Source organism: Peromyscus californicus, unplaced genomic scaffold, assembly GCF_007827085.1.
Source record: "Peromyscus californicus insignis strain IS unplaced genomic scaffold, ASM782708v3 Scaffold_12__1_contigs__length_115047231, whole genome shotgun sequence".
Lineage (NCBI taxonomy): Eukaryota > Metazoa > Chordata > Mammalia > Rodentia > Cricetidae > Peromyscus > Peromyscus californicus.
Window position 1 is genome coordinate 64,799,574 of NW_026294413.1, and position 22,232 is coordinate 64,821,805.

The window sequence follows — 22,232 nt, forward strand, 5'->3', positions numbered from 1 at the left end:
ACTGAGGAGAGAGGGATTTTAGTTGGCACAGACGGAATTCCAGAAGGAAGAAAGTGTGACACACTGGCTGTCCGTGTAAAGAGATTTTTTCCCCCATAATATTTAAAGGGGACAAAAGAAAAAAAAAATGTTTTCACTGAGACCCTCTGCTGTGGGGGGAAACAGACGGGCTATGAAAGTGGCTAGATAATAAGTTGACAAAGATCCATACACCAGGGGAGGATTTTAATGTAGCAGTGGGTTAATCTGTGGTCAAGACACACTGGACATTTGAAAACACAGAGGGCCATCCCACAGTGCACCTCCTCACTTCCCACTCATGCTTTTCCTTAAGGAGTTTTCAAAACCTTTCTTCCAGGGTGGAGGTAGGTGGAATCAACACAGGTGGTCCTGAGCTGCCGATGTTAAGTTTTTAACATCCAACTCATGCAAGGTATGGTCCTGGCTTTAATCTTTTAAAAACTTATTTTGATTGTACAAGTGTAGGTAGTAAAATGTAATAACTTGTAGTGAATGCAGAGTATACAGCGATCAAGCCCGGGTAGTTAACATTTCGGTCTCCTAAACAATTTTTAAACTGTTCAATTAGCCTGTAATAACTGAATGTATTAGGTTGTGCTGTGGGGCACCCCAATTTGTGTATAAAACATGTACTGATCAACCAGGGTGATAGCATCCATCTCCCCACCTTTGCTTGGTGTCTGGAAACTGAACTCTCTTCTAGTTACTCATAAAATATACAACAATTCACTGTTAACTATATCTAGCTTCCCACTCCCCCACTGCCTTCACCCTCTATTAATTACCCTTATAAATGATATTTGCCTTTAAAAATATCCACATATGAGAAAGAGGATGCAGTATTATACTTAGTACTTGTCTTTTTGCATCTGACTTGATCTCAGCACAAGGACCTCCAGTTCGATCTCATTTCCCTGCAAATGATAAGGTACTCTTTTTGTGTGTGTGTGTGTGCTCCATGGTCTCTGCATCTATTCATTCACAGATGGGCGTCTAGGTGGATTCCATATCTTTGGTGTTGTGAGTAGTGCTTTGAAGCATTGATGCTCAAGTGCCTGTCTGATAGGCCAATAACATTCCCTTTGCATGCCACATAGAAGAGCTGAGCAGTATTCTACAGAGCCCGTGTTTTCAGGCTTAAGAACCACATTTCTGTCCACAGTGGCTATGCCCACTAACATTCCCACCAGCAGGTCAGGAGAGTGCCCTTTGCCCTACATCCTTGCGTTGCTTTTCCCACTACACACCCCAGGCTGATCTTAAAATCATGACCTGCCTGAACCTCCCCATGCTGGGAATCTAAGTGTGTACAGATGTGCCCAGCATTTTGTCCTTTTCATATTGGCCACCCTAACTGGAGAAAGGGACAATATCGCGTTGTGCTGTTGACTTCGCATCTCTCTGATGGCTCATGAAGATGAGCAGTTGTTTTTTTTTTCATTTGAATTTCTTCTCTGACAACTGCCTGTTCTACTATCGGTCTTGAAGGCTGCATTGTTACAGATACATATCGCAGAGAGTCTCCTGAAGCTCGGTATCACTTTGCTCTCTCCCTCATCACATGTGAAAGGTAACTGTGGCAACGTAATTCTACACATATGCTCATGCCTGGAAACACGGTGAATGCCTGCCACATGCCAATCACAGTGGTTCTGAGGGCTGCTTGTGTTTATCAGGTTGCAATCACACAGGTTCACTAGATATTAATGAGAACTTGAAAGAAAAGGGGGTGATGGGGAAGTGGTTTAGAGGATATACTGCTCCTTTGAAAGTTATTTCTTTATTTTGAGATCATAATATAATCACATAATTACCCCCTCCCTTTCCTCCCACCAAACTTCCCATATACCCCTCCTTGCTCTCTTTCAAATTCCTGGCCTCTTTTTTTTTTATTAATTGTTATTACATACATATATGTATACGTATATACATACATATTCCTAAATACAGAAATACACCCTGCACAGTCTATATGATATTACTTGTATGTATGTTTCTAGGACTATTTGGTATCGTATAGTCAGTTGGTATGTTCTTCTCTGTCTCCTGCTCTCAGCATTCCTTAGCTGACTGCAGTTCTTTGTGTAGGGTTGAAGCCTCTTGGGCTGTCCCCACTCACGTTGGCATGCCTACTGCTGTCCTTGTTCAGCGCAGTACATACTACTCTTTCATTGGACCCAAATTTGGTTTCTAGCACCCATACTGAGTGGCTCAACAACTTCCTGTTTCTCCAGCTCTTTGAGATCTGATGCCCTCTTCTGGACCTTGTGGGTACCTGCACTCATCTGTGCACATACACACCCACACATGGACACAAACTACACATATACAGAATTACCCACACACATATGTGCACATACACACCCACACATGGACACAAACACATGCACATATACAGCCTTAAAAAAATGAAACTTTTAAAAATGGAAGTAGAGACTATGTGTTAGATATCTTGGAATCCTTTAGCAATCACCGCACAGTAGCAATGTTTAGTGCCCAGTGTGTGTTTATATAGATAAAATGAAGGGAAACAGACACACATGACTGTTTCTTCTGCATTGAAAGTCCTCATACCGATTCAAATCAATGAGAGTTTTGAGGTTCACCCTTGAGCTGTGTCTACCACATACTGAATGGACCCCTAAACCCCTGTCAGCAATTGTATCACACAAAAACAATTTATAGGATGAGCTGGTTCTTTTTTACCAACTTGACACAAGCTAGAGTCACCCAGGAAGCGGGACCCTAAACCTAAGACTGGCTGTAGGCAAATCCCTAGAGGCATTTTCTTACTCAATGATTGACACAGAGAGCCCAGCCCACTTTGGGAGGTGCCTCCGTGGGCAGGTGGTCCTGGGGTGTGAAAGAAAGCAAGCTGAGGCCTTAGAGGGGCAAGCCAGTAAGCAGCTTCCTCCAAGGTTCCTGCCTCTGCTCCTGCTCAAGTTCCGGGACTGACGTTCCTCAACGGTGGACTGTGATCACAATGTGTAAGCAAAATAAACCCTTTCCTCATCAAGTTGGCTTTGGTCATAGGGTTTATCATGGCAGCAGGAAGAAAACTACTACCCAGAGCAATTGTTGTTGTGGAGTGTGTGATCTCCTGTAAAACCCACATGTGAAGAGCTAACTCAGGTATTTCAGAATGTGACTACATTGGGAGAAATGGTCCTTAAAGAAGCAATGAAGGTGAATGAGGCCATTGGAGTGGGCTCTACTCTGCTGACTGTGTCCTTATAAAAATGTGAGAGGCTCAGAGACTCGAGGAGGAAAGATCATGTGTGGCCTAGGCAGGAAGGCAGCCATGTATTTGTATGGATACAAACAGTAGAGGTTCCAGGAGAAATCAGTGTTGCTCTCTGTGATACCTTTCTTGTGAATGTTCCTCAGCTCAGTGGAGGAGCTGAAATGGGTACATTTGGTCAGACAAAGTAAGACTCCAAGTGGCAATGGTCCAGAAAGGTCAGTTAGTGACATAATGCATCCCCAAGTGCACAGACCTGACTGGAGACGAAGAACCCATAGCAAATGCCATGCAGGAAAGATGACCCTTCTCAGGCACAGCTGGACTTTTCTCTACATGACAGTGTCCCTTTGAACTTAGCTCAGTGAACACGAGATAGAGATAGAGGCTATGGGCCTGAAACTGTGATTAGAATCTTAATGATGCCAGCAATTGTCTCACGTGTGACACACACACACACACACACACACACACACACACACACACACACGTAAAATATGAAGCCTTGCCATAAGCAATGATGTATTCCCATACCTGGAAGTCCAGGGATATTTTTCATGTTCTTCAAACATACTGGGGAGTCTTATGTCTACTTGGTACAAGCTAGAGTCATTTAAAAAGAGGGAACCTCAGTTGAGAAAGTGCCCCCACCGGACTGGCCAGTGGGCAAGCCTGTTAGGCATTTTCTTGATTGGTGATTGATATGGGAGGGCCCAGCTTACTGTGTTTGGTTACATCCCCTGGGCTGGTGGTCCTGGATGGTATAAAAAATCCGGCTGAGCAAGCCATGGGGAGCAAGCCTGTAAACAGCACTCCTCATTGGCCTCTGCTTTGGATCCTGCCTCCAGGTTCCTGACCGGAGATCTTGCCCTGGCTTCTTTCAGTGATGGACTTATTTAGTTTTAAGCTAAAATAAACCCTTTCCTTCACGTGTTGGTCATTGTGTTTATCACAGAAATAGAAACCCTAAGACAATTCACCTTCCCTGAGAGGGACTTACTCTCTCTACTAATTACCCAGATTTTCTGACTCCCTCATAGTGGCTTCTGAAGCTGTCTTTCATATTTTATTCGTGGTTGCAACTAGACTTCTAGAATGATTTGCTACTACTCACATCACCCAGCTCATGGGTTATAGGCCATATAGTCTGCTTTGATTCCTCAGAGAAACCTCTCGGGTCTTGGTTCTTCGGTGGCTTTCCATGGCCTCTATGACAAATCTGATTCCTTTCTTTGCTTTTGGTCCCTCAGCATATGAGTCCCTGGAGACATCCGTTTCCTCTTACCCATTATCAGCTTCCTCGTGGGTGGGTTCCCCTGACCCTTGCAATCAGGGACCCCAAGCACTCTAAGGATGTGTCCTAGTTAGCATTAACATTCAACCTGACACAGCCCAGAATCACCTAAAAACAGTCTTATTTGAGTGATCGTCTGTAGCAGGAATCTTAAAAGGTCTTATTAATAAAAACAAACCTGGAGCCAGGTATTGGAGTGAATGCTGGGAGATCAGAGAAGCAGAAAAAGCCACAGCTTCCTCACCTCGCCAATTCCTCAGCTGATCCTGTTTCCTTAGACTGGAAACCTCTGAGTCCTCATCTAAATGGATCTCAGCTGAACTTCTGCTCAAAAGCCTGAAAACTTAAGCATTCAAAATCTTCTAGTTTTTGGTCCTCATGCCTTATATACCTTTCTGCTTCCTGCCATCACTTCCTGGGATTAAAGGTGTGTGTCACCATGCCTGGCTGTTTCCAGTGTGGCTTTGAACTCATAGAGATCCAGACGGATCTCTGCCTTCGGAATGCTAGGATTAAAGGTGTGTGTGCCACCGCATGAGAGATTGTCATGGTTTTTCATTAATGCAGGAGGGCCCAGCCCACCGTGGGTAGCACCATCCATAGGCAAGTGGTCTTAGGCTGTCTGAGAAAGTATGAACCAGAGAGTGAGACAGAGAGTGAGCCAGGGGCAAGCCAGCAAGTTTCTTCCATGGTTTCTGTCTCAAGTTTCTGCTCAAGTTCTTGCCCTGACTTCCTTTAATGAAGTGGAAGCCTGATAAATCCTCCCTGCCCCTAAGTTGCTTTGTTCAGAGTGTTTTCTTCTCTCTCCAAACATAATATTTTTATTAATTATTTGGGAATTTCATACAATGCACCCTGACCACACTCACTTTCCATTCCTTCCAGGTCTACCTTGCCACCCTTATGCTTCTTGCCCCCCCCAAACCCCCAAGTCCAATTTGTATTGCCTATATATTCACTGAAGCATGGCCAGACTCCCAGTGACCAGCCCCTCAAAGAAAACTGAGTTCTTCACCATCCCCACCTCTACCCCCACCAGAAGCCATCAACTGTGAAGAGCTACACTTCGGCATCTTTATAACAATTTTTAAGGACTCTCTTCAGTAGCTTCCTGCCTGGACTGTTTCTGTTTTTCTTTTTGGGGGGCTTGGGGGAGGGGTTGTCACAGAAGCCTTCAATGTCTGTCATTCTCAGTTATGAGTCCACAGTCATTGATACCACTGCAAAAGAAGCTACCCTGCCCACAGCAGCCTGCAGCAGCACATGGATCACGGACATCAATAAGGTCTCCAGCAGTGACCACATGGACCGCAGACATCAACATTCCCTTTGGTGGCAGCATGGACCACGGAAGTTTTTCTGAGGAGGTTCAATCCAGAAAAACGAACCATTCTGTATCTCGGGTACCTTGCTGTTGCTCAGAGTCAGGGTGAATGTGTGGTTGGGCAGCATGTCTGGGGGCAGGACCTGAAAAAGCTCCAGGCTGTGTACACCACCATGTCCTTGGCGCTGGCCACCCTGCCAGTGTCCCGGCACGATCATCATACTTGTGGGCCAAGGGTGGAGCTGCAGCCCTTACTCTCCTCCCTCCAGGAACAGAGGCCCCAGGTCGAGGGCCGGGCCTGTGGACCACCAATGTCACCAGCCTAACGGGTGGTGATGGGGAGATGACTGTCCCTACTCAGCAACGACGTGCTCCCATACCTGTCACCACTGTGGCATCTCTAGTTCGGCTTCTTTCCACAGCAGCACTGCTCTGTTCTGCTGTTTTGTTTTTTCCCCAATTCTATGAAACCACTATTTTTTTTTTTTTTTTTTTTTTTTTTTTTTGGTTTTTCGAGACAGGGTTTCTCTGTGTAGCTTTGTGCCTTTCCTGGTACTCGCTTTGGAGACCAGGCTGGCCTCGAACTCACAGAGATCCGCCTGCCTCTGCCTCCTGAGTGCTGGGATTAAAGGCGTGCGCCACCACCGCCCGGCCACTATTTTTTTTATTTAAATTTTTTTTTCATTTTACAAACTAACTACAGTTTCCCCTTCCCTCCACTCCTCTTGCTCCCCCCACCTTCCCTCTACCCTGCCCCCCATCCACTCCACAGAGAGGATAAGGTGTCCCACGGGGAGTCTGGCATACCAAGTTGAGGCAGGACCAAGTCCCTCCCCCTTATATCGAGGATGAGCAAGGTATCCCTCCATTGGGAATGGGCTCCAAAAAGCCAGTTGATGCACTAGGGATAAATCCTGGTCTCACTGTCAGTAGTCCCACCAATTTCCCTAGCCATACAGCTATCACCTACATTCAGAGGGCCTCGTCCCATGCAGGTTCCCCAGCTGTCAGTCCAGAGTCGGTGAGCTCCAACTAGCTTGGGTCAGCTGTCTCTGTGGGTTTCCTCGTCATGATCTTGATCCCTTTGCTCATATAATCCCTCCTCCCTCTCTCCGACTGGACTCCGGGAGCTCCACCCAGTGCTTAGCTGTGGATCTCTGCATCTGCTTCCATCAGTCACTGGATGAAGGTTCTATGATGACAGTTAGGGTAGTCATCGATCTGATTACAGGGGAAGGCCAGTTCAGGCATTTTCTCCACTATTGCTTGGTGTCTTAGCTGGGGTCATCCTTTTGGAATCCTGGGAATTTCCCTAGCACCAGGTTTCTCCCCAACCCCATAATGGCTCCCTCTATCAAGATATCTCTTTCCTTGCTCTCCCTCTCTGTCCCTCCCCCACCTCGACCATCCCGTTCCTTCATAGTAGCACTATTCATAATAGCCAGAACCTGGAAATAACCCCGATGCCCCTCAACTGAAGAATGGATAAAGAAAATGTGGCACATTTACACAGTGGAATATTACTCAGCAGTAAGAAACCACTTTTAAAAAGCATCTTCCCATAAGCTCTACCTTTAAAAAAAAGTTGTTCTGGAGATACTGCATGCTCTGCAGGCTCATCCTCCAACGCCGCATCTCCCCAAGAAACCTCCATGGGTCTCTCAGGCTCCTTGGAGCATGCCTGAGGCCCCTCGGGTGCTGGCGGCCACTGCCAATTTGAATCTCCTCAACAGAAGGCAGACTGTCCTCCCCTTCCTCCTCCTCCGTCAGGGTCTTGCTGTGACTGCACTTTCAAGATCCTTGTACACTAGAGAGAGGTTGTGCTGCCATGCTTGAGTGGTGCTCCTGGTAGCTGTCCCTGTCACCATCGTCTCACTATGCATTGTGCTCGGGTTGGCCAGATGCCAGCTCCATAGTGTCCAGTGGGGGAGCCCAGGAAGGCACCAGCTTTATCGCTAATGAGCTCATCACCATCTGTTTGGGAGAGTCTGGGCCACTTCACTGGCACTACAGGGCTGGTGCACCAGGCTCTGTACTCAGAACGTCCTCTGTCCTTGGGCCTTAGAGTTCTCTGGTCCCTATGCTGAACACTTGCAGTTTTCTTTTAAAAATGTTTGTCTTGTAAGTGAATCCCAGTGGGTCAATGGAGAATAGGGTCAGGATGACTTGGGTTACCTTAGCTCACCCCGGGCATCCATTTCTCTGGGACTGGTTTTCTCTCATTTCTCTGGGACTGGTTTTCACCTTCCTACTCCACATTATGGCCCCAAGACACATCTGCCTCCTTTCTCTTGGTTTACTTGTGAACCTGAAGTGGGGACCAGGGTCCCAGTACACACTGGCATAGTAGCTGTGATGTCATCATAACCAGTCAGTACAGCATGTGATTGTAGGCCAGTGAGCAGGGGTGGGGGTGGGGTGGGAGATAAGCATGGGTCTGGTGGCCAGTGAGAGAGACACTGGGCAGATGAAAGGCAAATATATCTGACAATTATTGCTGAGTTCTAATATCGACTGTTCCTGAATTCCTTTTGCATTCATTGACTGGAATTCTACAGTGTAGATCGATCAATTCTTCCCTGGGCGTAGATTTTTCCACTTAGTTCTTTAGATCCGGGTACTAGCTCCTGGCTTATCCATTGTATGTTCCTGGCAGCAGTCTGGCACTGTCACTCCAGAGTTACCTCCAGGTAACCCCTCCAGGCAGCACTTTTTCACTTTCTGGAACCACAGGGGGCTGCATACATCCTGCACTCAAGCGCTTCTTTCAGGAGCCCTGCCATATTGATATTTCCAGGTCCTTTTGGAAGCTACAGCTATTGTAAAACTTGTTGCTAGTAGCTATTGGTGATTGACAGTGCTCTGTGAGCTGGATGAGTCAAAACTCCAGTAGAATCCCTCACAGTGTTTGATTACTGCCACGTTTCTGATGAGAAAGCATGCTAAGAGAAAACTCACATCCATAACTGCAGGAACCGACTCTGAGATGGAAGCCCGTCAAGATTCAGAGTCAGACTCATTCCACTTCTTCAGAACCTGAAGCCAATGTCAAGAATTGTCTTGCCAAAGTGTTGGCCAGGTAATCATCAACCTCCGCTGCTGGAGTAAAATGTTCTACAGAAGCAGTGTGTTAGTCTTTCGTTATGAAAAGCTGCAGTCTCCATGAAAACATGTTCTCTCTCCTTCCTGGGTAAGTGGCTTTGAAGAGTGAGTCCGAGTTTAATTTATGAAACAATCAGAAGGACATGTACTGGCATCACAGAGATGGGTGTCTGGCCACAGGGAACATGGAAGCAGGATGACATCAGAGACGCCAGGGAGAAATGAAGGTACCTGAAATGAATTCCTCCCCTACCCTTCGCTACCATTTTTGAGAACTTCCAAATTTCATCATTCTGACTATATCCTATTAAAATTGGTAAATCCATGCCAAAAGGAATGTTCCTTGGACTATCCCAAGTTTTATTGCTTATTTTCCTTTGATTGGGTGACATGATAGTTTATAATAGAATGGCAGGCTATGGTAACATGGAAAAAACCATAAAATTTAACATTTATGTATTTCCAACTCCTGGTCATATGTCAAAGGGATTTAAAATAGATTAAGTGAGAAATTTATAGCTTTGTATAATCATAGTCACAGCAATAATATTAAAGCTTTCAAAAGGATGAAAGATGGAAAAATATGATGTCAGGTTCTTCAGGTACATAACCTGCCTCAGTGGGGGCCATTGTGACCCATGTGTACGTGAATGTAATCAATGTGACAAAGGGGGACTGGCCTGACATCAGAGGACAGACTCATCTCCTCACTACCCAAGGAAGGACAGAGCTCTCTACCACGTAGTGAGCCAAAAGCCCGAGGTCAGATCTGAGTTCCATTTCTGAGCTGAATATTTGATTTTGATAAATTCCAGACTTTCTACCGTGTCTCTACAGGATGTTGAAACTGACAGCTAGAATAGACACATTAAGTAGCCGACAGTTACTCAGTGCTAGATCTGCCTCTGCTTTATCATGGCAGCTTTGGAGTCATGAATAAACATATAAATGGCCAGGGGTAGTGGAAATCTTGCTTGTAAGGAACATGAAAGGTGAGAGAACAAGCTGGAAGGTGTAGATTAACTATACACCATAGGCAGATGAGAGACCACGCAGATATACACTGTGCACATGCGTATACTTTGTTCATAAAATCGAAAGCAGGATGAATATGTGTATGACTTTGTGTATATATTTGATATATGAGTATTTATATATTTTATATTTTGTGTACTGTTATGAATTAGCTTTCAGAGATAATCACATAATTGTGTGTATCATTTACATGTAAAATATAACAACAATAAAAAGACAATATAATAATATAGTTATATCGCCTCTAAAATATGTATAGAACTATTATATATGTGAATGCTCATATGGTAATTGCTGTATTCCTGCTTCATTATAGCATTTGTTTTCACGAATGTCCCTGTAGAAGCATAGTTCTGTATAAAGAGTATTTTACCTAAACACATCAACAATATATTCTGTGTTTCTAACAAAATGAAAAAGGAAATATCTCTGGCCATTGAAGAACTCTTACTAGATATTTCAGGCTCTCCTAACATGAAGTTGCTCATATTCTCACCCATGTGCAGAACAGAGGTCTCAAAGATCTGTCCCTGCAGGGATGGAAGTGTCAGCCATGCTTACCTGAGGGCCAACAGGGGTGAACTGAACAGCTGGACAGTTGGTGGCGAGGCACAGAGGGTAAACGGTATTTTAGTGACTGAAATGAAAGAGCCATTTCTGGTTTAGAGAAATATCTTGAGGAGTCATTTCCCTTGTGTGAGAGGAGAGCACAGAACTATGCCAAAGGCACCAGGACCACCATTAAGGATGGGGGGTAAAGATGCTATTGAAAATGGGAATGAGCCTAGAAGAGAGTGTGAACTGGATGAGACAAGAGAGTCGATGAGCTACCAGCAGGACCACACATTCTGTCAAGAGAAGTGGTCAACGGACTTAACCTATATTTGGGGCTTTTTGAGATGTTTTCTAATGGTGGCCTTGTGCTTTTCAGGTAGTCCACACTGGCCTCAAACTCATGGCCCTTTTGCCTCAACTTTTCCCTCCCAAGGGCTATTATTATAGGTGCCAGAGGATTTATTAATAGTCAAATTAGCCACTGAATGGTACGGCAATGCCACTCCTCACTTGTCTCCATCAAAGTCACCTATGAAGCGTAATCAGCCTCTTGTTGGCCAAAATAGGAGTGTAAGCTAGAGATTAGGGGTTCTTGATAGTAAGAGTAGTCCACAGCTATAACCCCAGCATTCTGGAAGCTGAGACAGGAGGATTAAGAGTTGGAGGTCAGCTAGCACTACACCATGAGAGCCTGTCAGAAACAAGCGAAGCACAAGGGGTTCTCACAAATCCAGAGAGACTGAAGACACCAGCAGGGTTTGAAGCCAATCTTAGGTAAATTTTAAGACTTGGGATGACTCCAACTAACATCTACATTGTGGTTATAACATTTGAAATGAAATATTTCCCCCCTTTTAGATCCAGAACACAAGGATGCTACCGTGTGAGTGCCTCAGATTTCTTTACACTCATGTCTTCGGATATCCAACACCTTAGATAAGAAGAGTTGCCAAGCCCATCGTAGTCAATGTGAAAACTGTCAGCTTCAAGGTGGCGTCACAGGTGTCAGGGTCTGGTGTGTGTTTCAGGGGTGTGGTGTGAAGGGAGGCTTTGAGGGGAGGCTGCATGTCACAGGTGTCAGGGTCTGGTGTGTGTTTCAGGGGTGTGGTGTGAAGAGAGGCTTTGAGGGGAGGCTGCATGTCACAGGTGTCAGGCAATGGTGGAGGGTTAGGGAGAGAGGCAGGTTGTGGATGAAAAACTGTGCTGTGCGATTGGTTCAGTCCAGAAACTGCCACGGGACACTTTTCCAAGCCACGGTTCACGAAGCACATCATACAGGGACAGCTCAGCAACACAAAGACAGTGAGTCACTTATACAAAGACACTTGCTTGACATACCATCTCACAGAACCAACACGATCAAACAGTCTGCTGTAGCTCTAACTAGTTCATCTAGTAAGTGCCATTCTCTACGCACCCATCAGCCAGAGCATGTCAGCTCTCAAGTAAGTGCTAAGTGACAGTCTTTCAATTACTTTCTGCAGCATTTCTTACCTAAAACAGAATTCCAGCCTTTTGGCCTTCTTTTTGTGCCCCAGAAAGGCCAGAGGCTGTCCTGGCCAGAGCAAGTGTGTCTTGTATTGCGATCCTACTCTTTGTTGTCCAATAAAAACCAAAACAACTGTTTGCATGAAGATTTCTCTGTACATTTTTGCTTGGTGACTTTGGCAGGGGGTGAAGTTGGGAGATGGACTGACAGAGAAGCTAGAAATCCAAAGCTGTAGACAAAGGCTTGGAGCTTCTTGCTCTGGTGTTTCACAGGGAAGCTTCACGCTATAAGGAGTACCAAGGCAACCAAAAAATCCAGAAGAGCCCTCAACACATGCTTAAGTTAGTTAAAAAAGTATGATTAGAAACAAACGTCAGAAATACAAAAATCAAATTTGACTTGAGCAAGCACCGTTTCTGAGACTTAGGCTGGATCCCTTCATGATGCTCATGGATGTAAGTTTTGTTTATTTAGAAAGATGAGTATGACTGAAGGCTTGCACCTATTGGGCCCTGTGGAAGATGTTCTATGTACACCTGAAAATAAGGCCCAGCAGGTCACTGATGGCTAAGTGTGGGAATGTCAACAGCAGTTCTCACAGTTAGGGAGAGGATGGAGACTATGGCAGCTAACTGGAAAGGCTGGCTTGGGAGGGTTCAGACCTATCACTCCTTCCTTTGTGAGCTTTGACTAAGCAGTTATATATTCTGTAACTCTGTTTCTACAAAAAAGGATGTGATATGCTACCTATGTCATTTATTGGATAAAATGAAACTGAAGTGACCAAATCTAAGTAGCCTCTTCATTTGGCCTTATGTACCACATGAAGAACTGTGGTACTCATAATAGAAAATACTTGGTTGTGGTTTTTTTTTTTTCATTATAAAACATGGTATACATGTGTCTTTAGCCAGTATTCTATTGCTGTGAAGAGACACCATGACTGTGTCAACTCTTAGAAAACATTTAATTGGGGCTGGTTTACAGGTTTAGAGTGTTAGTCCATTATTATGGCAGAAAGCATGGTGGTACACAGGGAGACATGGTGCTGGAGAAGTAGCTGAGAATTCTACATCCAGATCTGTAGACAGAAGGAAGAGAGACTCTGGACTTGGCATGGGCTTTTGAAACCTCAAAGTCTAGCCCCAGTTACACATTTCCCCCAACAAGGCCATACCTTTCAAATAGTACCACTCCTTGGTGATCAAGCATTTGTATCCATAAACCTGTGGGGGCCATTTTCATTCAGACCACTATAACATATGAAGTACTTATGGTAATGTCATTCACACAAGTATCACCATTTTTAGATGATGATATTGACAGCAATGATAATCAGAAGTACCACTAAATCATGCTTATGTAACCAAAAAAGAAAACACAGGTAATATTAAGGAGAAAAAAATAATGAGGAGGGAGGTTTAAGTGGGGAGAGGAAGGGAGGAGGGATAATTAACACTAAGGATGGTCGAAAAGCCATATGGAAACCTATCTTATAAGCTTCATATATATACATATATATGAAGACAATTATTCATATAAAGAACTTAACTGGAGTTACCCTACACAAGTGGTGATACTCATCCCAGAAGCCATAGAGTGCCAAATAAAAAGGCCAGTGCCAGGTGTGGCCTACTATGATGGTTTGTTTCTGTCAACTGGATACAAACCAGAGTCACTTGGGAACAGGGAACTTCAGTAAGGCACTGTCTTTGTCTCAGTAGCCTATGGGCTTGTCTGTAGAATGAGTGTCAGAGGAGTGCTCAGACACAAATGGGATACCCATAGTGCCCTCTCCTCGAGGCTCAGAGATCAGTAAAGAAGGGTGGGCAGAAAGGTTGGAAGAGCCAGAGTTCAAGGATGACTGTGGTGAAACAGTGCTCTCTGGATAGGACAGGACGATTGCATTCACAAACTCACAGCCAATGTGACTTGCTTGTACAAGATGGTCAACATTTGTATTAGTTATATTTCCATTGCTCTGACAAAACACCATGACCAAGGCAACCTACAAAAGAAAATATTTTATTAGGTTTGCGGTTTCAGAGAGCTAGAATCCATAATGGTAGAGCAAAGACATGGGGGCAGAAACAGCTGAGAACTCATGTCTTGATCCGAAAGTAGGAGGAAGAGAGAGAGAACTAACTAGGTCTGGCATGAGCTTTTGAAACCTCAAAGCTCATCCCCAGTGACACACCTCCTCCAACAAGGCCACACCTCCTAAATAGTCCCACAAACTGAGGATCAAGCATTGGAACCTATGAGTCTATGGGGGACATTCTCATTCAAACCATCACAATATTCTAGCTTGGAAGGGGAAGGAGTTATCCTAACTGAGGGTCAATGGAAGATTGATGGCTTCCAGGGGAAGGAGATCAAATTTTCTTTAGGGGCATGGCTCCTGGTAGGGTGACCATGCTCCTGTGGATGGCGCTACATCCAGGAGTATAAATAAGAGTAATAAAAAAAAAGACATGAAGTGGAGGAAATAGTTATAGAGTTAGAGCAGGATGAGTTTGGGATAAATGTAAATAAAATACATTGTATAAAATTTTCAAAGAATTTTAAAAGTGATACTAAAAAAAAGGAGCTACTCAAAAGAGTTGTCTTTTAAAAAATATTTCTAGTAAGTCACCTTTGGGTAAGAAATATCAAGCCACACTTAAGAAGGAAGCATGTGCACATTTTGAAAGAATTTTCAGTAAATACATCAAAGGAAAAGAGGTAGTATGTTCCATGTAATGTTATCTACATGGAACCTGGTAGTGTTATCAATTCAAAGATGAAGTTATACTCACACCAATCATTTGACCACCAGGGAGAAGGATGAAGAGAAGTGACCCATGGCCGGGTGAGATGCTTAGGGATTGAAAATGCTGCCACCACGTCTGGACCTGAATTCCATCTTGGGACACACGGTAGAAGGAGAGAACCGACGCCTGCAAGTTGTCCTCTCGTGCGCACTGTGGTATGCGAGTGTGTGTGCTTGAGCATACACAAACATAAATGCCCAGTCATTCCATTTATACCTCTGATAGGTCAAGCACCCTGCTCAGAGCTAAGAAGCCATGAAGATCCACTCTCCTGTGAACTGACTTTTGATCAGGCTTGTCTGCATCTGACAATTGTACTTCTAGGAAAATATTTCAATCAACATTTAAACTCATGTTTAACAAATGAGCCCATTTTCACTATTTTACTTTATAATCTGAAAGCACTTGGAAATTCCTTGTATAAAATAAGTGAGAGTAAATTGAGAAAAGAATATGTGTGTATCCAAGCTGGGTCACAGTAGCCAAGAGGCATATGTGACACTTGTCCTGCTGGGGCTGGGAGAGCACTGAAGGTAGATGGACACACAGAAGAAGCTGCAGGATTTTTGTGAAGCAACATCTACCCCTAATCACATGAAAGACAAAATGACAGGGACACGCAGTGATGGAATTGTTTCTCTGCCAACATTTTACTTAGGAAGTTCTTTCGGAATCCCACTCAGAAATAAAAGCAACAGAAAGCCTCTCCCATCTCTGCGATGCAACACTGGGCACTCAGTTATGTGAAGAATTCGGTGAAGTATGTGCCTGAAATCGGGGACCATGATCAAACCATCCAGAGCCACCGACACCGTTGCTTGATCTCCTCTTTCATCCTTTACAACCCACCAGAATTCTTTGCATTACTTGTGCATCGGTTGTGCTGGTATCGAATGTACATCAAGATGGTAATTTATGGACTGAGAAAGCCTTTGCCAGTGGACATGGCTCCTTCTAGTATTTACGCACTCCATCCCGGGGCCTCAGGCCATGCCCCTGCTTACTTATCCTCTAGTCTCTTTCATTTTGTTCTTAAGGTCAGTTTAAAAGATTTGGCAGCAAATCCTAAAAGTAGCATGCTTAAAGGATTTGACTAAGAAATAATTAAATATGAAATTTAATATTGGAGATGGGTCTTCCTTCCCTAATCTGTGTCTGTGATATAATAAATTTATATTACACACTCTCATGTTCAGATATCTAAGCAATATAACATGTGCTGGGCTGATTTTCCTCCTCCTCCTCCTCCTCCTCCTCCTCCTCCTCCTCCTCCTCCTTCTCTTCTTCCTCTTTTTCATAATGGCGAAACTGGACTAAGATAAACATTTTTGGAAGTTGAAAACTAACATCCTGTTGTTACATGGCATTAGCAAATTGTGATAGAAAGAGATTTAAAAATCTTTGACTCAGGACATGAAATCGATAGCTAGTATTGAGAGTGGCCTGAATTTTTCTGATTTGGCATGGAGCTTTAATCATTCAACTTAAAAACAAAACAAAAACATAAAACAATCGCACCTTATATTTAATATGTACGTTGAGCATGCTCTCTGCGACTTGATATATGAGCTTGGAAGTACTTAGATGGTTCCCATTCCTCTCCTTATTACTGTTTAAAAGTTTATGGGCATTAAAGTTCTGGAAGTATTAAATGCCAGATCACCCTGATTATCATCCAGACTCACAAGAGAACAAGCTTCATGGCTGTTTGTTTCTCAACACCCATGCCTGAAAGCGCTGTGGGCTGTGTGCTTACATGTACGTGGGCCCACCAATCAGCACGTAGGGAAACAGCTGTTCTCTTCCATGACCACCACCTGGCAAGTCCCAACCCTCATATTTGAGTGTATTTTGACCATGTCTAAAGAGATCAAAAGAAATGCTGGAATGCTTCAGTGATAAGACCAATTCTTTCTGCTCTAACACCTTTTAAAATCGCAGTGTATAGTGGAATGTCTTAATCTGTATATATAATTGGAGAATATATATTTATACAAGAGATAAAAATATACACAAATAATACAGTTAAATATAACTCTATATTTGCTTAAAAGACAGTGGTACCTAAAAGACAGTTTTCTTCTTATTAGAAAAAATGATATTTGAATATAAATTCAAACTTCTTTAGCTATAAAGAGAGGAGCAGACAGCTATGGGAAGGGCAGGCATTTCGGGTGTGTTTACTGTGTAAAGAAGGGAGTCTGTGAGGATGTTCCTGATGGGAGAAATCACATCACAACGTATATCAAGATACCATGTTGTAGACCTTAGGTGTTTACAGTTTAAAAGAGTAAAGATTCTTTAAAAAAAATGGCAGATATTTAAGGGTAGAAACAATTTGAGAAAGCGGTGGGTGACCAAGTGACCTCAGAGTTAAAGTCATGGGAAGACTGGATGCCTAACTGTAGACAGCCATGGAGAGACTCTTGGGTGGAAATGCTGGTTTTCCTTATCTGCTTCCCCCTTTGTGTGTGTGTGTGTGTGTGTGTGTGTGTGTGTGTGTGTGTGTGTGTGTGTGTGTGTGTGTGTGGTGTATGCATGTGTGGTGTCTGCATGTGTGTGAGGTCAGCATGACTCCAGGCATGGGTCTGACTGGGCAGCACTGACACATGGACACATACACACACACACACACACACACACATGAAAACTGAATCAGGTGGACTGGGCTTTCTGATGGAGAAACCTCAGCACCTCAGAAGCTCAGAATGTTTATTAAATACGGAGAGGCAGAGTTATTGCATACAGCTGGTCAAGGAGGTGGGGCTTTTAGATATAGATAAACAAGGGCTTACGGTGTGCCTGTGGATCAAAGAAGCAGGTTTAGCAAATCTCAGTGGTACAGTCTCTATAGGGAACAGTTTTCAAGCTGTAAACATCCAGAGGGGAGAAATCCATGTTGGAATTTTCTGCACACACTGTCAACATCCACACATGGACCAGAAGGGAAGGCTTGGCCATTCTCCTGTGCATCTGAGGCTGCGGTTCTTGACATGGTAATAACATACATTCACTCAGGACCTCACACACTTCCTCTGTTCCCCATGTGTGTGTGTGTGTGTGTGTGTGTGTGTGTGTGTGTGTGTGTGTGTGTGCGCGCGTGTGTGTGTGCCCATGCTGGAGACACAGGCATTTCATGTCACATCGACCCTTTCCTCCAAATGTAAAGACCTACTGAGTGAAAGAACAGCTTTATCATTTAAAACCACCAACAAAAGAAAAAGAGTAGGCCATACTTCTCAAGTAGTTGTGTGGAAGTGCTCCGCATCAAGCATCCCTTAGTTGTCTCTTACTTATTACACATACCTGAGAGTGCTTTCCAGTGTCTTGGGACTAGGCCTTTCCTTCTCAGGCTGGCCTGAAGCTGACACACCGGTATGGGTACAAACTTAAGGAGGCATGAACAAAGCGCACAGTGGAGATCTGCCCTCTTGCCTTAGGTTGGCAGTATGGCTCTGCATGGGGCCGCCTCTTTGTCTGTGTTTAAACGTGCCTTAGTATTTTATTCTTCATGAACTTTTCTCCACTCATTTATCTTTTTTTTTCTTAATTGCTGCCCTAGAGTATTATTCATCTTCATTACTAAGATATTTTTCTTTTGGTCTCTTACATTTTGAACTCCAGGTAAGTGCCTTGACTGCTTACCATAAAGTCCAGCCCTGGTCCTCAGAAGACAAATGTCTTCCTAAGGAAAATCTATCCATACCTCAGTTAACTCAATAACTGGGAAAAGAGTTTGCTCAGATGATGGATTTTGTTTTAACTGGGCATTCATCTGCTGAAATGGTAAAATTGCCTGAAAGAAAAACGGATTTATGGCTACCACCCTCCCAATGGCTAAAGGGATTTTTATCCATGGAACACTTGTTCATTTACACAAAGTTTTATGGGTTGATCGCTTAGCCTCGTACTTTCAAAAATATTTTCCTAACCACAAAATTTTAATCTAGCAACCAGATGTTAACCACGATGTCACTCCTTTTAAGTACGTTACGTTAAAAAAGATGCAAATACGTTCCGGTTTCAGTGCCCACCTCCAAAGTATTAGGAAACTGCTGCTCTTATTGTCATGGCATTAAAAAAAGAAGAGAAGTGGCTGGAAAAAGCTGAAAACCAGAAAGCCAGTTGCTTTTCTTAGATGTGTGAGAGTACTGAGTCACCAGGGAAGACTGTCACCCAGGAAGACTGTCACTCGGCACCTGAACAGTCGGTCAGTCCTGAGAGACAGCTGCGATCTCCTTGCCTGGGGCAGAGCTCACTGGAGATGCCGACTAGACGGTAATTTGAAGGATTTCAGGAGGCTAAGTTTATAGAAGGTCAATAGAGAGTGAAGAAGCTCTGCTTCATCAAGTCTGACAGAAAGGATGCCAGCAGGTTCTCAGGACAGGATCCAAGAAAAATCACCTTGTGTTCTTGGCATGAGGAAAAGTGAGCTAACACTTTTGAAACATGCCCAGTGTGTTTTCCATGACCAAGACTCGCTCTCTAGTGAGAGTTCATCAGAACCAGCTCACACAGAGGGAAGGGTGACTGCCCCCAGTTCCAGCATGTGCTGACCTAAAAGGTTTCTCCTAAAAGGGGGAGGGGAAAATGGTAAGAAATATTTACAACAGTAATCATAGCTCATGGACACAAAGAGTTTGAGATTAGATGGTAAAAATGTAGACTGCTCCTCACCAGCTCTCCTCACCACTGTATTGACGCGATGCAGAGAGATTGAGACTGAAGATGCTACACGAGAGAGCTCTATTGCAGAAGAAATTCTCAGGGACACCGATGCCAAGAGATAGGCTAGCTTCTCATACCACGGACACAGAAAACAGGAAGTGATGCCTGGCCTCAGACCATCAACGTAAGATGTCCACTATCCTTCTAACAGCTTGGTTACTTCAGTTCTTACTCAATACACCAAGTCCAGCTTTCAATAGAAACTACAAGGCATCCTGAGTGGGCAGAAAACAAAACAAAACAATAAAACCATCTTAAATGACAAAGCATCAGAAGACTCAGAAATAAAAAAAATCACAGTAATTCATATATTAATGTTTTTATATATTTATGTAATAATTAATTATATAAAATATATAATAATTATATTAATAATTTTATATCAATGATTTTAATGTAAAAAGTAGACAAAGGTTAGGGGGGAGAGAGAGAGAGAGAGAGCGAGAGAGAGAGAGAGAGAGAGAGAGAGAAGAAGGAAGAGAGAAAATTTTGGAAATCTAAACTAGTATGACAGAAATGAAGAATGTTCTCATCCTAGGCTGGACACAGCTGAGAAAGGAGTCAATCATCCCCAAACTAGTAATATAGTCCTAACTAAAATATAAGTTGGGAAAAGAATTAAAATATAGAGCTTTATGTCCAGGAACTTTATTTTTTATTTTTAACTTTTTAAAGCAAGTGCAATTTCTCTCTCTCTCTCTCTCTCTCTCTCTCTCTCTCTCTCTCTCTCTCTCTCTCAAATAACTTTTTCATACAACATATTCTGATGAAGGGGAGTCAGTCACATATTTGGAATACTATGGGGCGATAATAATGGCTGAGAATTTTCCAGAATTAATGGCACAGCAAATAGTAGATTCAGGATAATAAGAGAATGCCAAGTGATGTAAATATGTGTGTGTGTGTGTGTGTGTGTGTGTGTGTGTGTGTGTGTGTGTGTGTTTGTGTGTGTGTATTCATTATTCACCCTTTTGAATCTGTGTTATCTGACTTAATATAATTTTTAGGTCTATCCATTTTCCTACGTATTCCATAATTTCATTTTTCTTTATAGTTAAGTACAATTTCACTATGTGTATATATCCCATTTTTATTATCTACTCATCTGCTGATGAACAGCTGACGCCACTTCCTTGCTATTGAGAATAGAGCAGCAGTAAGCATTGACAAGCCAATATCTCTATGGTGGGACATGGAGTCCTTTGGTAGATCGCTTTACTTTATTTTATTTTATTTTTTTTTTTAGTAGTTGAAATTTCAAGAAGGAAAAAAAAAAAGAAGCAGTGGTATACAGCTGAGCTGAGCAGCATTATAACCAACCTGACTGAGTGGGTTTTTGTAGAATTGTTCATCCAACAACCGCACAGCACACAGCACACATGCTTCTCAAGATGATGCAGGGACTATGACCAGAGAGAAGTCATAAGCATACCTTAACTCAACTTTATCATATTATAAAAACAATAGGGACCCTGTGCTGGCTAGTTTTATGACACCTTGACACAAGCTGGAGAGAAGATGCCTCCATGAGATCAGGCTGCAGGCAAGCCTGTAGGGCATTTTCTTAATTAGCGATGGAGGTGGAGGGCCCAGACAATTGTGGGTGGGGACACTCCTGGGCTGCTGGTCCTGGGTTTTAAAGGAAAGTAGACTGAGCAAGCCACAGAGAAGCAAGCCAGTAATCAGCACTCTTCTATGGCCTCTGCACCAGCTCCTGACTCAGGGTTCCTGCCCTGTTTGAGGTCTTGCCCTCATTGCTTTTGATGCTGAACTGTTTGTTACATGGAACTATGAATGAAATAAACCCCTTTCTCCCCAAGTTGCCTTTGGTCATGATGTTTCGTCATAGTAATAATAACCTTAACTAGGAAAGAACCTATGGAAGATGTTTTCTGGCCAAGACAGGCTTAAACCACAAATCAATAACAAATAATAGTTGAAAATACTTTAATACCTAGATATTAAATAAGATACTTCTAAAGAACACATTGGTAAGTACCATCAGAAATTGGGAGTTACTTGTGTTTACTGAAAATTACAATACAACTTACCAACATGTGTGAGATTCAGTGAGAGACTTGCCTGATGGGAAAATTTCAGTTTTAAATGCATTAGAGAAAATGGCTGAGGATTTACTATGCTATTAACCTTATGACTATTTTACAATGTGTGTGTATTAAATCACTAAACTGTATATCTTAAAATGTATACTTTTTACTTGTCAAATACACAGCAATAAAGTTTATAAAAATAAATTATATTATAAAAAATAAGAAAGATCTAAAAATCAATAGCCTAAACCTTAAAGTGTTAGCTTAAAGTAACTTTAGGGAATTAGAGAAAGCAGAGTAATTTACATCCAGTAAAACTGGGACACAGATATTATACATGATAGAAGAGAAAATGGCACCATAAGCCTAAAAAACAAAACAACAACAACAAAAAAAAATTCCAAAGAACTGGGGGTAAAAGACCTTCTTGGAACTGATATGCATTCAGGGGAGGGTGCAAGATGTGAGACTCAAGGCACAGGGCATGGGGCTTGGAGCATGGGGCACGGGACGCAGGGCTCATACACACCAGCTGTTTTCCTATGCCCGAGTAAGGGACTACTGAAACTTTTAATTCAT